Here is a 14,839-nt window from a genome sequence, read left to right on the forward strand (position 1 = left end):
GAGGTCCATCCAGTGGCGCCAACCCAAACAGCATCAACAGAGACAGAGACTGAGGTGAAACACACAGAGCCATCACCACCCTGCCCAGCCCACAACCATCTCAACTGAACTCTGATTGCAATGGCAACCAATGACCTACATCACACAGAAACAACAACTAACTCCAGGGTGAGTACACCCCAGGGGACAGTGTATCCCTCAAGGGAGACCAGAACTGGTGGGAATCCCCAGACCCTGACCCAGACTCCTCCCCCACAGGATCCACTTAAACTGGGAATAGTTTGAGAGCTCCACCAGCCCATGGAGCACACCCAGCTGGCCAGGCTAGAGCAAGAGCGCCCCTGGAAGGGAGCGCAAATGCCCAAGCCAGGAACAGTGCCCCTGGGTCAAAACAGCCTACAGTGGAAGAAATTTGAAATGTGTACTCCAGGCTGTGTAACCTAGGCAGGATACACAGCAGCACAGGTCCAACTGGCATGCCCCAGGGCAGGGGCCGGGACAAGGCCTGGGGATCCAGTGCCTGAGCAACACAACCAACTCTTCCCAACTGAATTCAGAAGCTTAGCATATGCCTCAGCAGAGGGGGGAAAAACAAGGAACTGCACCCGCCTTGGAATCATGCCTCTGACAGCAAAAGATCAGGGGTCCAGCACAAGAGAACCAGAAGCCAAAACCCAACCAGAACCCGACCCATATATCCTAGGCTGGTTATTGGACAACGCAGGCCGCCAGCACCTGATAATAGTCAGGAGGTCAGGCTGGTAAGGTGGCTCAGGATTAGAGTGCTTGTCTTGTGTGCATGAGGTCCTGGATCTGATTCCCAAACACCATATATGCAGAAAGGGCCAGAAGTCGTGCTGTGGCTCTAATGGTAGGGCACCAGCCTTAAGCTGAAGAGCTGAGGGACAGCGCCCAGGCCCAGAGTTCAAGCCCACAACCGGCCAAAAAAAAAATCAGGAGCCCATAGCAGACTCCAGCAAATGGGAGAGTACATCCAGCACATCCGATCTCACCAAGAGCACCTGTTGGAATAAACAGGAACATTCTAGGCTGCTCAACCCTTCTATAGGTGGGAACTGCCATTGTTCTACAGCAGAGAGCTGAGAACAGAACCCTACATCGGTCAGAGTAGAAGCTAGAGGTTGGCCACCAACAGAACTGAGACCAGGCAGGTATAATCTCTCTCTACCAGCACAGAAACAGCAACCAAGCAAAGCAGACATCTATTGACCAAAACAAAATTTCAGATTAGTCTACAATAATCCCTGAAAATAACAGAAAAAAAATTACAAGCCTTATCAACACCCTATATAGCAAGCTACCCCCAAAAGCCAGCAGCTACGCAGGGGAGAGGCCCAGTGGGAGCAAAGCAGGAATGGAAGACAAAGTTACATCCAAGAGATGCAGTAGGTAATGACTCAAGAATTAAAGTGAGAAATAGACCAGAAATTTAAAGAACACAGGGACAAAATATTGAAAGTGATGCAAGGTATCACACAGGAGGTGCATGCAAAAATAGAGGCAGTACACACCTCACTAAAAGGTGAGATTAGTACAAACACAGAGGCAGCACAGACCTCACTAAGAGGTGAGATTAGTACAAAAATAGAGGTAGCACACACCTCATTAAGAGGTGAGATTAGTACTTGGAGAACCAACATTGAATCCAGAAATGAGTCCATGCAAACCACAATGGAAGCTGTAGTTAACAGAGTGAACAAAATGGAATGTAGAGTGTCAGATACAGAAGACAGAATACACCAACTGGACCAAAAAATCTCAGATATGGAAAAAAATCACTTAAATTATGCCAAAGGGAAATCCAAGAGCAAGCAGATAGTTCCAGGAAATTTAACCTTCATATAATTCGAGTGGACAAAAGTGAGGAATATCAAAGCAAGCGAATGCAACACCTATTCAAAAAGATAATCTGTGAAACTTTCCCCCATCTCAAAAAAGAACAAGTTACCTACATAACAGAAGCATATAGAATACCAAAGAAGCAAGATCCCAGGAGAAACACTTCTAGACACATTATAGTAAAAAATGGTAGATCTGAAAAATAAGGAAACAATCTTGCATGCAGCAAAAATGAAGAAGCAGGTATACTACAATGGGAAAAAATTAAATCAATGCAGATCTCTCCACACAGACACTGAATGCAAAAAAGGCCTGGGGAAGTACCATACGAGCCCTGAGAGTCAATAACTGCCAACCCAGACTGATATAACTGGCAAAGCTAGCATTCACAGTGGATGGAGAACTGAAAAACTTTAAAAGTAAAGGAAAAATAAATCAATACATAAACATTAAGCCAGCATTACAAAGAATACAATAGGGGGAACACAACCTGAAGAAAGCAACCAGGAACAGGGACCCACACCAGACAGGCTTTAATAGAATTCTAACTGAGCAAGCACAGAAGGAAAGGAAAGAAGAAAATCTTATAGAAACAGGGCATGACAGGGACCACAATGCATCTCTCTGTATTATCTCTTAATATTAACGGTCTTAATTCACCAATCAAAAGAAAAAGAACTCCAGATTGGATCAGAAAACATGACCCATCCATTTTAGCCTTCAGGAGACCCACTTCTCAGCCAAACATACAAACTCGGAGTGAAGGGTTGGAAAAGGATCTACCAATCAGATGCCCCCAGTAAGAAAGCAGGAGTAGCTATCCTGATATCTAACAAAATAAACTTTTCATTAAAATCAATAGAAAAAGACAAAGAAGGACACTACATATTAATACAGGGAACAATCCAGGAGGAGGATATTATCATTATTAACTTATATTCCCCACACATTGGCGCACCAAAATATGTTAAGCAAACTTACAGAATAAAATAGATCCCAATACAATAATACTAGGAGACTTTAACACACCACTCTCACCAAAGGACAGGTCTACCAAAGAGAGGATTGGCAAAGAAGCTACTGAATTGAGTGAAGCCAAAAGCAGAACTAACTGAAATCTACCCAGTATTTCACCCTAAAACAACAATACACATTCTTCTCAGCAGCTCATGGCACTTTCTCCAAAATCATAGTTCATGCAAGGAACTTAAGCAGATACAAGGGGATTGACCGAATCCCGTGTCCTGTCCAAACACAGTGGAATCAAGCTACTTGTCAATAATAAATCAAACCGTAGAAATTATTCAAATACATCAAAATTCAACAGCACACTTCTATGAAAAACCTGGGTAACAGAAGAACTTAAAGAAGAAATTAAAAAGTTCCTACAACTCAATGAAAATGAAGATACATCACAAAGAAACTTGTGGGACACAGCAAAAGCAGTCTTAAGGGGCAAATTTATTACCTTCAGTGCCCACATCAAGAAAATAGACAGACCAAGTAAAAAATCTCATATTGCAATCAAAACAGCTAGAAAAACATGAAAAAATGGTACCCAACGTTACTAGACAAAGCCAATCAAACTAATAGCTGAAAATTAATGAAATAGAGAATAGGAAAATAATAGATAAAATTAATAAAACAAAAATCTGTTTCTTTGAAAAAATAAGTAAAATTGATGGACCGTTGGCAAGATTAATTAAGAAAAGAAGAGAGGAAACCCAAATTAACAAGATCAGGGATGCCATAGGAAAAATCACAAGTAGCCAGGATATCTGAACAATTTTAAAGGAGTCTTTTCAAAAGTTATATTTTCTAAACAAAGAAAACCTGGCAGAAATGGATGCATTTTTACAGAAACAGAAGTTCCCCAAACTGAGCAAAGAAGAAGTAAATCAATTAGCCACTATGTCACAATGAGATGCAGGAAGCAATCAGAAGTCTTCCAATAAGGAAAAGCCCAAGAATAGATGGATTCACAACAGAATTCTATAAAACCTATAAAGAGGAAGTAATACCCATATTCCTCAAACTCTTCAGAGAAACAGAGAAGGAGGGAACTATCCCAAACTCATTCTATGACGCCAATATTACACTCATCCCCAAATCAGGCAAAAACTCAACCAAAAAAGAGAATTAGACAAATTTCCTTCAAAGACCCTTAACAAAATTCTAGCTAACAGAATCCAGAAAACACACACAAAATAATCATACACTATGACCAGGTGGGCTTCATCCTAGAGATGCAGGGATGGTTTAACATACATAGGTCAATAAATGTAATCCAACACATCAACAGAGCCAAGTCAAGATTGACGTGCTTATCTCCAAAGACACAGAAAAGGCTTTTGGTAAAATACAACATTCATTTATGTTAAAAGCTGTGGAGAAAATAGGAACAGAAGGAACATTTCTTTTTTTTTTTTTTTGTCGGTCGTGGGGCTTGAACTTTGGGCCTGGGCGCTGTCCCTCAGCTCTTCAGCTCAAGGCGAGTGCTCTACCACTAAAGCTACAGCGCCACTTCCAGAAGGAACATTTCTTAAAACAATGAAAGCCATACACAACAGACCAATACCCAATATAATAAGTAATAGGGAAAAGCTACTACCAATTCTCCTAAAATCAGGAACAAGGCAAAGATGCCCACTCTCTCCACTCCTCTTCAATATAGTCCTGGCACAATTAGCCAGGACAATAAGGCAAGACAAAGACATTAAAGGGATCCTCATAGGGAAAGAAGAAGTTAAACTATCCCTTTGTGCAGATGAAACGACACTGTATCTTCATAACCCCAAAAACTCAGCCAAACATACAAACAAATTCAGAGTAAAGGGTTGGAAAAAGATCTACAAATCAAATTCCCCCAGTAAGAAAGCAGGGGTAGCTATCCTGATATCTGACAAAATAAACTTTTCATTAAAATCAGTACAGAAAGACAAGGACGGACACTACATATTAATAGAGGGAACAATCCAAGAGGAGGATATTACCATCATCAACTTATATGCCCCAAATATTGGAGCACCCACATAGGTTAAACAAATACTCTCAAACTTACAGAATAAAATAGACTGCAATACGATAATACTAAGAGACTTTAACACACCACTCTTACCAAAGGACAGGTCCACCAACCAGAGGATTGGCAAAGAAGCTACTGAATTAAGTGAGGCCATACTTCAAGCGGAATTAACTGACATCTACCGAGTATTTCACCCTAAAACAACACAGTACACATTCTTCTCAGCAGCTCATGGAACTTTCTCCAAAATAGACCATATCATAGTTCATGCAAGGAACTTAAGCAAATACAAAGGGATCGACATAATCCCTTGTGTCCTATCTGACCACAGTGGAATTAAGCTAGTTCTCAATAACAAAGCATACTGCAGAAATTTCTCTAATACAGGGAAATTGAACAGCACACTTCTTAGCAATGCCTGGGTAACAGAAGAGATCAGAGAAGAAATAAAACATTTCCTACAACTCAATGAAAATGAAAACACCTCGCAAAGAAACTTGTGGGACACAGCAAAAGCAGTCCTGAGGGGCAGATTTATTGCTCTCAGTGCCCACATCAAGAAAATGCAAACAGACCAAGTAAATAATCTCATGTTGCAATTAAAACAGCTAGAAAAACAAGAAAAAACTAGATGGAGCCAGATACCCAAATTAAGAGCAGAGATTAACCAATTAGAAAACCAGAAAATTATAGCCAAATTTAACCAAATAAAAAGCTGGTTCTTTGAAAAAATAAATTAAATTGATGGACCGTTGGCAAGATTAATTTTAAAAAAAAGAGAGAAAACCCTTATTAACAGGATTAGGGATGCTACGGGAAAAATCACCACACGTACCCAAGATATCCAAACAATCCTAACGGACTACTTTCAAAATTTATACTCTCTAAAGGAAGAAAACCTGGCAGAAATAGATGCATTTTTAGAGAAATACAAGTTGCCCAAATTGAGCAAAGAAGAAGTAAACAATTAAATAAGCCAATATCCTACAACGAGGTACAGGAAGTTATCAAAAGTCTTCCAACAAAAAAAAGCCCAGGACTAGATGGATTCACAGCAGAATTCTATAAGACCTTTAAAGAAGAGCTATTACCCATACTCCTCAAGCTCTTCAGAGAAACAGAGAAGGAGGGAGCTATCCCAAACTCATTCTACGATGCCAATATCACACTCATCCCCAAAACAGGCAAAGACCCAACCAAAAAGTAGAATTACAGGCCAATTTCCTTGATGAACATAGATGCAAAGATCCTTAATAAGATTCTAGCTAACAGAATCCAGAAACACATAAAAAATACACTATGACCAGGTAGGCTTCATCCCAGAGATGCAGGGATGGTTTAACATACATGTCAATAAATGTAATCCAACACATCAACAGAGCCAAGGTCAAGAATCACATGATTATCGCCACAGATGCAGAAAAGGCCTTTGATAAAAATCAACATTCATTCATACTAAAAGCTGTGGAGAAAATAGGAATAAAAGGAACATTTCTTAAAACAATAAAAGCCATTTATATCAGACCAATAGCCAATTATACGTAATGGGGAAAAGCTAAAACCAATTCTCCTAAAATCAGGAACAAGGCAAGGATGCCCCCTGTCTGCACTCCTCTTCAATATAGTCCTGGAACCCTTATCCAGGGCAATAAGGCAAGGAAAAGGTATTAAAGGGATCTGCATAGGAAAAGAAGAAGATAAACTATCCCTTTTTGCAGACGACATGATTTTATACCTTCTCGATCCCAAGTACTCCATCCATTTAGAAATCATAAATCACTTCAGCAAAGTAGCAGGATACAAAATAAACCCACAAAAATCAGTTGCCTTCCTGTACACTGACAATGTACAAGAAGGGAGGGAAATAAAGGGAGCAACCCCATTCACAATAACCTCCCCAAAATTTTTCTCTGCATTGTTATCTAAATATTATCACTATTGGGAAATGTTATCACTGTTTTACTTAGCCTGGTGTTCACTTAAATGGAAAGTTGTCTTTATTGATTCAGAAAGGAAGGGTGGATATTATGGTAGGCACCTCAGATGTATTGCTATGTATATTAAGGGCTATAGACCCCACCTGTAATGTTTTACTGTTTTGTAAGCAGAATAGATGATGCATTTTGTGTGCAAGTAGAAACTACTTTGAAGCTTAAGAAAAAGAGGAAACATATCTCAGATGCTACATATGCTATTATATTTTTAAAATTTGTATGATAACATTCAAATTACGGCAAATTCACTATGTATTTTTGTACAAAAGGGGTGATTTTCCTGAGCCTTCTCTCATTACATTACAAAACAGCTTCACACACTTAAGTGAGATATAGTTTTGAACCCAGGTTTATTGCTTACTGGAAATTTAAATTTTTTTCCCAGTCTGTGGTTGTTTTTTTCTTTTTTTTCCAGAAATTGTGGTCAAATGCAAACAATTTAAAATTGATCATCTTTTTACACTTTGTATTAGCATTACCTAGTTATATAAGTGGATTTCATTTTGATATATCCACATAGGCATACAATGTACACTGATCATATTTACCCTTTCATCATTCTCCTTCTCTTCTCCCAGGTTTTATTATCTTAATCATTTTAAGATTACAACATAGTAGTAAGTATATTTACAATATTGTACAAGTTCAATGTCCACACTGATATCATCCTCCAATATTAAAATCTATATTCATTAAATAATTTTCCACTCTCCTCTGCTTCAAGATCTCCATCAAGTATGATTTTGCTTCCTGTCTCTATCAATTTGACTGTTCTATGTAACTGATATAAGTAGAATTATGCAATATTTGATCTTGTTATGACTGGCTTATTTCATGTAGTACAGTGTCCCCAAGATTCAGCCATAATATAACATCTGTCACAAAATAATTCTTTTTAAAGTTGAAGTAATATACCACTGTATGTATAAACCACATTTATTTTATGTATTCATTTGTTGATGGCCACTTGGATTGCCTCCATGTTTTAGTATTGTACAAAATGAATATGAGTGCTCAAAGATTTCTTCAAGACCCTGCTTTTAGATCTTTAGAGTATATGCCCAGAAGTGGAGTCATTGGATCATATGACAATTCTCTTTCCTTCCTTTCATTTTTTTTTTCTGTCATGGGCTTGACTCAGGGCCAGGTCACTGTCTCTGAACTTTTCCTCAAGGCTAGTGTTTTACCACTTTAAAACACAGGTCCACTTCCTGTTTTCTACTCAGGCTAGCTTGGAACGATGATCCTTGGATTTCAGCTTCTTGTCCTGACTGGTTAGGATTACAGGCATGAATAATCCTGTTTTGAATTGCTGGAAAAGTTGCCATACTGTTTCCCATAGAAAGGTTCCAATTTTGCCACACTTTTGTCAGTATTGTTACTTTGTTTTTTGTAGTTATCCTAATTCATATGAAATGGTCATATTCTTCATTGTTTTGACTTACACTTTCCTAGTGATTAGTGACGTTAAACACCTTTATGTGCATGTTAACATTTTAATTGTCTTCTCTGGAGAAACATCTGAATTCTTTGCACAGTGTAAAATCAGGTTGTTTGTTATTGTTGGGATGTTGTTCTTTATATATTCTTGATGTGAACCACTCATCAAATATATGCTTGCAATGACTTTATACCATTCTGTGTTGCTTATTTGGACACTGATGATTGCATCCTTTGGTGCATCCTGTTTGCGTTTTCCTACAGTGACTGACTCTTCTCTGATGTCAGTTTCTAGTATGTCTTCTGGTCCTGTAACGATGAACCATCATATTGATTTGCACTCCTCTTTTGTAACAGTGAACTAAAGCTACATAATAATGCTCTGACTGTTTATCGGCTTCCATTTTTGGACCTATTCCCTCAGCTTTTAGTAAAAAGCCTTGGGGCATATCCACAAATTATTAGGTCCTAAAAACAACGTAGAAAGTTGTACCATTAAATATAGTTACTTCTGATGGAAATATGTGACTTCCAATTTCTAAAATAGGGCAAATATGATGAAATTGATACAGATTTTTTAATTGCCAGTCATAGTGCTTGAACTCTGGGCCTGGGTGCTGTCCCTCAGCTCTTCAGCTCAAGGCTAGTGCTCTATCACTTGAGCCACAGCACCACTTCTGGCCTTTTCTGTGTATGTGGTACTGAGGCATTGAACCCAGGGCCTCATGCCTACAAGGCAAGCACTCTACCACTGAGCTGCCTTCCAATGCTTGATAGGAAATGTACTCATTACCTTCCTCATGAAACTCTAACCCCTCTGTACATTATTTTTACAATAAAAATGTATTTTTTAAAAAAATGAAAATTGAGAGCTTCATAATGTAGAAGCACACCAAAACTCTAGGTATATATTTTTCTTCATATGAATATGTAGAATTGTATGAGGCTAGAGATTTAACCTACTTGCAAGTTAATAATGAACTTGTCACATTTTCATGGATGGTACACGATTTATGATACTCTTGGGTAAGGGACAAAAGGTACTTAATTTTTACAGCAATAGTGAAAGCCAGTGATGTGTGTGTGTGTTTGTGTGTATTTAAATATTTGAAATAAATCTCCCAGCCCTCAGTGCTACTGAGTGAGGTAAAGGTAGCCAGGTGAAACCTATACAAAAAATGGGTTCTGAGTTTGAGCAACTGCGATCTATATAATGAGCAATAGGCATGCCTGAACTTTACTCTGGAGGATGACAATAGCTTAGAAATAGGTTGTAAAACTATCCTTGTAAATATACTATAGAATAAAGAGCAACTAATGTTCACTTGAAGATATGCAAATACTTGAGACTGCTGTGGAATTGTTCTTTTTCTTTTGTTTCTTGAAGTTTCCTAGCTACCAAGACCAATACATATTTCTCCTGATAAATACATAACTCTCCTTAAAAGTGAGGCATGACAATCTGTTGAGATTACTTATTCTTTTCCTAGCCCTAAGCCTAAAGATGAAATAAGGACTTAAATCCTATCTAAAGTACAAATTCAACAAACGAAATAGATGGAGTTCATATTTTACACATCTAGAAACTTTTCTCTTAGAGCCATTTTTAATGCAGGAGTGGATGAAATTAAGGAAAAAATAGGTCCACAAATACATTTCATTAAGATATTCTATATATTTTAACCGTAATAAAGGATTACACTTCTGTTTTTTAGTGTATGAATATTTACCTAGTATGTACAGAAAACCAAAGTTTATTCCAGAGCCTATCATGGAATAGAATGTAGCAAATTTTCTATATATTGCTTGTATATTTATAGAATCCACCTGTCTGATTTCTCTCCTATTTTGATAAACAGAGCATCTGTTGTACATGTTGAAATACATTTTTATAACTACAGGATTCTACACACTTTGATGTCTACTAAATATAGAAAAGATTCATGCACAACCCTTACCTTCAAGGAGCAGCTCTCAGTATCCCAAGTAGCTTGTGTTTATCTCCCACCCCTTTCCTCCCGCTGTCAATCTAGGTGAGTGGTAACTGCTATAAGACAGAAAAACTTAGATAATTCACAGACATGCAGTTAGTATCCAATGGAACCTTCTTCACTTGGATTGTGTGTGTGTGTGTGTGTGTGTGTGTGTGTGTGTGTGTGTGTGTGTTGGTTGGGAGTGGAGTTTGAACTCTGGTCTTGGGCGCTGTCCCTGCACTATTCACCTCAAGGCAAGCACTCTACCGCTTGAGCCACAGTGCCGCTTTTGGTTTTCTAGTGGTTTATTGGAGATAAGAGCTCACAGATTTTCCTGCCTGAGCTGGCTTTGAATCATGATCCTCAGATCTTAGCCTCCTGATTAACTGGTGTTACAGGCATTAGCCACTAGCGCCCTGCTTGGATTATATTTTATCACTATGTTTTTGAGAATTTCAGCTTCCTAATTTGGAAACTGAGCTGTCCAGTTCCCAGTGAGTAGATGAATCTCATTACATAAAATTTCATTTAAGGCTTCGAGGGGAAGATGGCAGAGGAGAAGCTGGAGGCTAAACAGGCTCTCGCATAAGAAAGCAGTTTCAGAGCTCCAGTGAACAGTACTAAGCCAGAGAATCACACCAAGTGTGCCATCACACAGAGAGTTAGGCCAGAGAGAGAAAATACAGGCAAGGAGACAGCCCTGAGCACTTGTCAGCAGCCGCCGCCACAGCAGCAGTGGTGGCAGAAGCGACTGCAGCCACCATACCTGAATCACAAAGAGACCAGGACGAAGCAGCCAGACGAGGTGGATGAGCGGATTCTACACAACACCAGCAAGAACATACAAGGAGCACACATCTTCATCCTGCAGTTCACAGACCAGAGACTACCCAGGAACCAAGACTCGGCGTGCATAGCAGCCTAACGTCCTCACTCCTTCTCAGGGAGCAGAGGAGGGAAGGCCACCCCTCGCCCCCCAGTACCGGAGATCTCCATCTTGGATACCGACAAAGCTTGGTGGAGCTGCTAGCACCAACTCAGGCCTTGGAATAAATCTAGAGACATCTAGCAGGTCAAAAGAGCCTAACCTGACCTGCCAGACTCAGCTCCACACAGGGAAAAGTCACCCAGCTCAGGCGCCAGCCCTAGGAGTGGCTTTCTTCACTGGGTAATCAGAGCCAGAGGCTGCCCCTCCCTTTAGCAGCCTTGACAATCAACTGAAATTCAGTAAACAGAAACCCTGATAATGGCTCCAGGCTGGGCTCTGTGAGTTTCTCACAAACCAGCCCCCGGGAAAAGCTACTGTTTGCTGAAAGGCCTCAACTCTACCCAGAACCTAGCCTCATCACAGCACCTACAAACCCAAGGAAAAAGCCATCTCCCTCTTTTGTGATACTCAAAGCAGACCTCCCTCCCATTGAACTAACCTGGGAGGAGGGTTGCAGAGCATTTTTCTGCCTGTTCAAAGAAACTGACTTAAGTAACCAACCAAGCCACAGGAACACAAGCAGACCAGAGACTCCAACAAGGGGCTGGTTACGGACACAAGGGAGATACAGGATTTTTCCCGCTCTTCCCAAAAAAGTCAAAGAATTTTTTGTTCTATATTTTATAAAAAAAATTTTGTTTCTAAAAATTTTTTAATCTTTAATTTTTACCTTTTTTGAAAAAAAATGTTTTATAGTAATTTTTTGTCCTCTTAGAATTTTATTTTAGGGTTATAAGTGAGTGTGAGTTTTTCTCTCTTTTTTGTGTTTGTTTTTGTTTTTGTTTAGCTCTATTGAACTTCTGATCTTTTTTCTTTCTTTCTTACCCTTTTCATCTGTTCTTCTCTTTCGTTCTTTATGTGACTTAATTGCTGTTCTGCACATCCTCAGATAAACCCGTAGTCAATTATTAGACGTTATCCCCCATTGTGTACACACTTAATCCACAAATTTATTACACAATTCAAAACCTCTTAGACTTAAGTTCCTTAATAGCAGTACTACCTCTTTATACCTATATAATATTTTAAGTATTTTTATTTTTAAGTTTTTCACATCTCCTCTATATCCCTCCCTTTCTCTCATTAAATTGATTTTCTTCTCTGAATAGTTTGTTTACGAATATCTATAATATTTTTAATTTTTACTTTTCTATTTTTTCTGGTCTCTTTTTTCCCCTTTCTATTTCTTTTTTTTCTATCTCTCTACTTTCATCCTATCCAACCTATTTCCTGCTTTGAGATTAGGACTTAGTTAACACTCACTGTGCCATCCCACATCACTCTTCCTATTTTTTACCCACAACTCTTCCTAAACCTAATAATTTGTGGTCTTCCAAATTCTTCTTTGTGGTTCATAGCCCATTAATATATAGTTGTTTGATGTTGAATAGATGTATCTGTTGAACTAGATTGTATCTGCAGACTATTGACTGTGCAAATATAGACTTTGGTTGATGCTTGCCTTAAGATAGTGTTCTAGCACAAAACTGGTGTTAATTTCATCCCAAATCGGCAGAGTTAGCCGGAAAAACACAAGAAAAATTGCAAGTCCCGGTATCTCAAATCCCACTCATGATAATCAGGGGACAGAACAGATAACAGATAATGAATAATCCAGAAGAGAGTTCCCAAATAGCTCTACGAACACTGCTGGCAAACATGATAAATGAAAAGATTGAAAACATTCCAAGAATTTTGTATGAGCAGGATAGGGAGAGAGTGGAGGCAATCCAAAAGTTTATACAGGAATATCATAAGCGTGAGGAAGGTACTCAAAAACTGATACAGGATTTGCATGAGCAGCTTGAGAATACTCAAAGGGAAAGGCAGGAATGGCGTGAGCAGGCAGAGAACACTCAAAGAGAACTACAGGAATCGCATGAACCGGAGGAAGCTAATCAAAGAGTAATACAGGAATTGAGAGAGCAGGATGAGAATACAGAAAGATCACTAAAGGCATTCAGGGAATCCATTAACAAAGAGCTGAAGGAAGTCAGGGAGCCCACAAAGGGAATGCTGAATAGAAAATAACAGAAGGAATGGGAGTCCAAGGAAACCATAACCAATCAACTAAGTGATTTGAGTATAAACACTGAGCACCAAATTAAGGAAGTAAAGAACTTCATACAAGATCTAAAACAAAGCTTCAACAAAGAATTTGAAGCCATCAAGCTGACCAACTAGAAGGAAAAAAAATAAAAAACAAAGTAGAAAGTCTCGACAGGAGGTCAGACCATGCAGAAGATCGAATCTCGGGGAGAGAAGAGAGCCTAAACATTATAGAGAAAGAACATACAACCATCCAAGAGAAATCCAAAAAATATGAGAGATCTATCCAACACTTGGAAGACACCATCAGAAGGCCTAATCTAAGAGTAATGGTTGTAGAGGAGCACCTAGAAACAGAAGTTAATGGTGAAGGAAATTTGTTTAACAGGATCCTAGCAGAGAACTTCCCAAACATGCAAAAAGATAGGCCTATTCACATACAAGAAGCTTTTAGAACTCCAAATAGGCCAGACCAGAATAGGACATCCCACTGTCAAATTATAATCCACATAGGATCAATTCAGACCAAGGAAAAGATCCTTAAAGCTGTCAAGGAGAAAACATTAATGACATATAAAGGGAAACCAATTAGAATCACCTCAGATATCTCAGCAGTGACAATCAAAGCAAGAAGAGCCTGGAATGATGTATGCCATGCACTAAAAACAAATCACTATCAATCAAGAATACTCTACCGAGCTAAACTCTCCTTCATTACTGAAAGCCAAATAAAAACCTTCCATAGCAAAGAAAAATTGAAACAATAGATCTCCACCAAACCAACCCTGCAAAAGATTCTTAAAGATGTCTTACACATAGAAAACCAACAAGACCACAATAGAGGCCAAGAAACTGCACCCAAACTGAGAATCCAAGAACCATAGGAAGAACCCAGTTTTCGCAGCCACCAAGAAGGTGGAACTCCCAAATACCACTCAGTCCTATCTCTTATCATTAACGGACTTAACTCTCCAATTAAGGGACATAGACTGTCTAGTTGGATTAAAAAACAAGATCCTTATATATGCTGCCTTCAGGAATCACATCTTGCCCGTAAAAACAAAAACATTTTCAATGTTAAAAGTTGGAACAAAATCTACCAAGCAAATGGCCCCCATAAACAGGCGGGAGTTGCAATCCTAATATCAGAAAAAATAGACTTCAAATTAAAATTTGTGAGAAGAGATAAAGAAGGTCCCTACATACTAATTAAGGTTTCTCTCCTTTAGGACGATATTACAATTCTAAATATCTATTCGCCAAACAACGGAGCTCACAAATTTATCCAAGAAACACTACTTTCCCTCAAATCCCACATAGATCCAAAGACATTAATTGTTGGGGATTTTTACATACCATTCTCCCCACTAGATAGATCACCTCCGCAAAAACTCAACAGAGAAACCGCAGATCTAAACAACTGCATAGATCAACTAGATTTAACAGACATCTACCAAATATTTTACCCAACAGCATCAGAATACACATGGAACATTTTCTAAAATAGACC

The 14,839-nt window shown here is 38.8% G+C and overlaps 1 pseudogene; it reads left to right on the top strand.

Moving 5' to 3' along the window:
• The window catches only part of LOC138808705 (Golgi to ER traffic protein 4 homolog pseudogene), a 29,114-nt pseudogene extending 18,233 nt beyond the window's left edge, over positions 1–10,881 (top strand).
• The last annotated feature ends 3,958 nt before the right edge of the window (positions 10,882–14,839 follow it).

Source organism: Dipodomys merriami, unplaced genomic scaffold (assembly GCF_024711535.1).
Source record: "Dipodomys merriami isolate MVZ:Mamm:240054 unplaced genomic scaffold, mDipMer1.0.p SCAF_47, whole genome shotgun sequence".
Lineage (NCBI taxonomy): Eukaryota > Metazoa > Chordata > Mammalia > Rodentia > Heteromyidae > Dipodomys > Dipodomys merriami.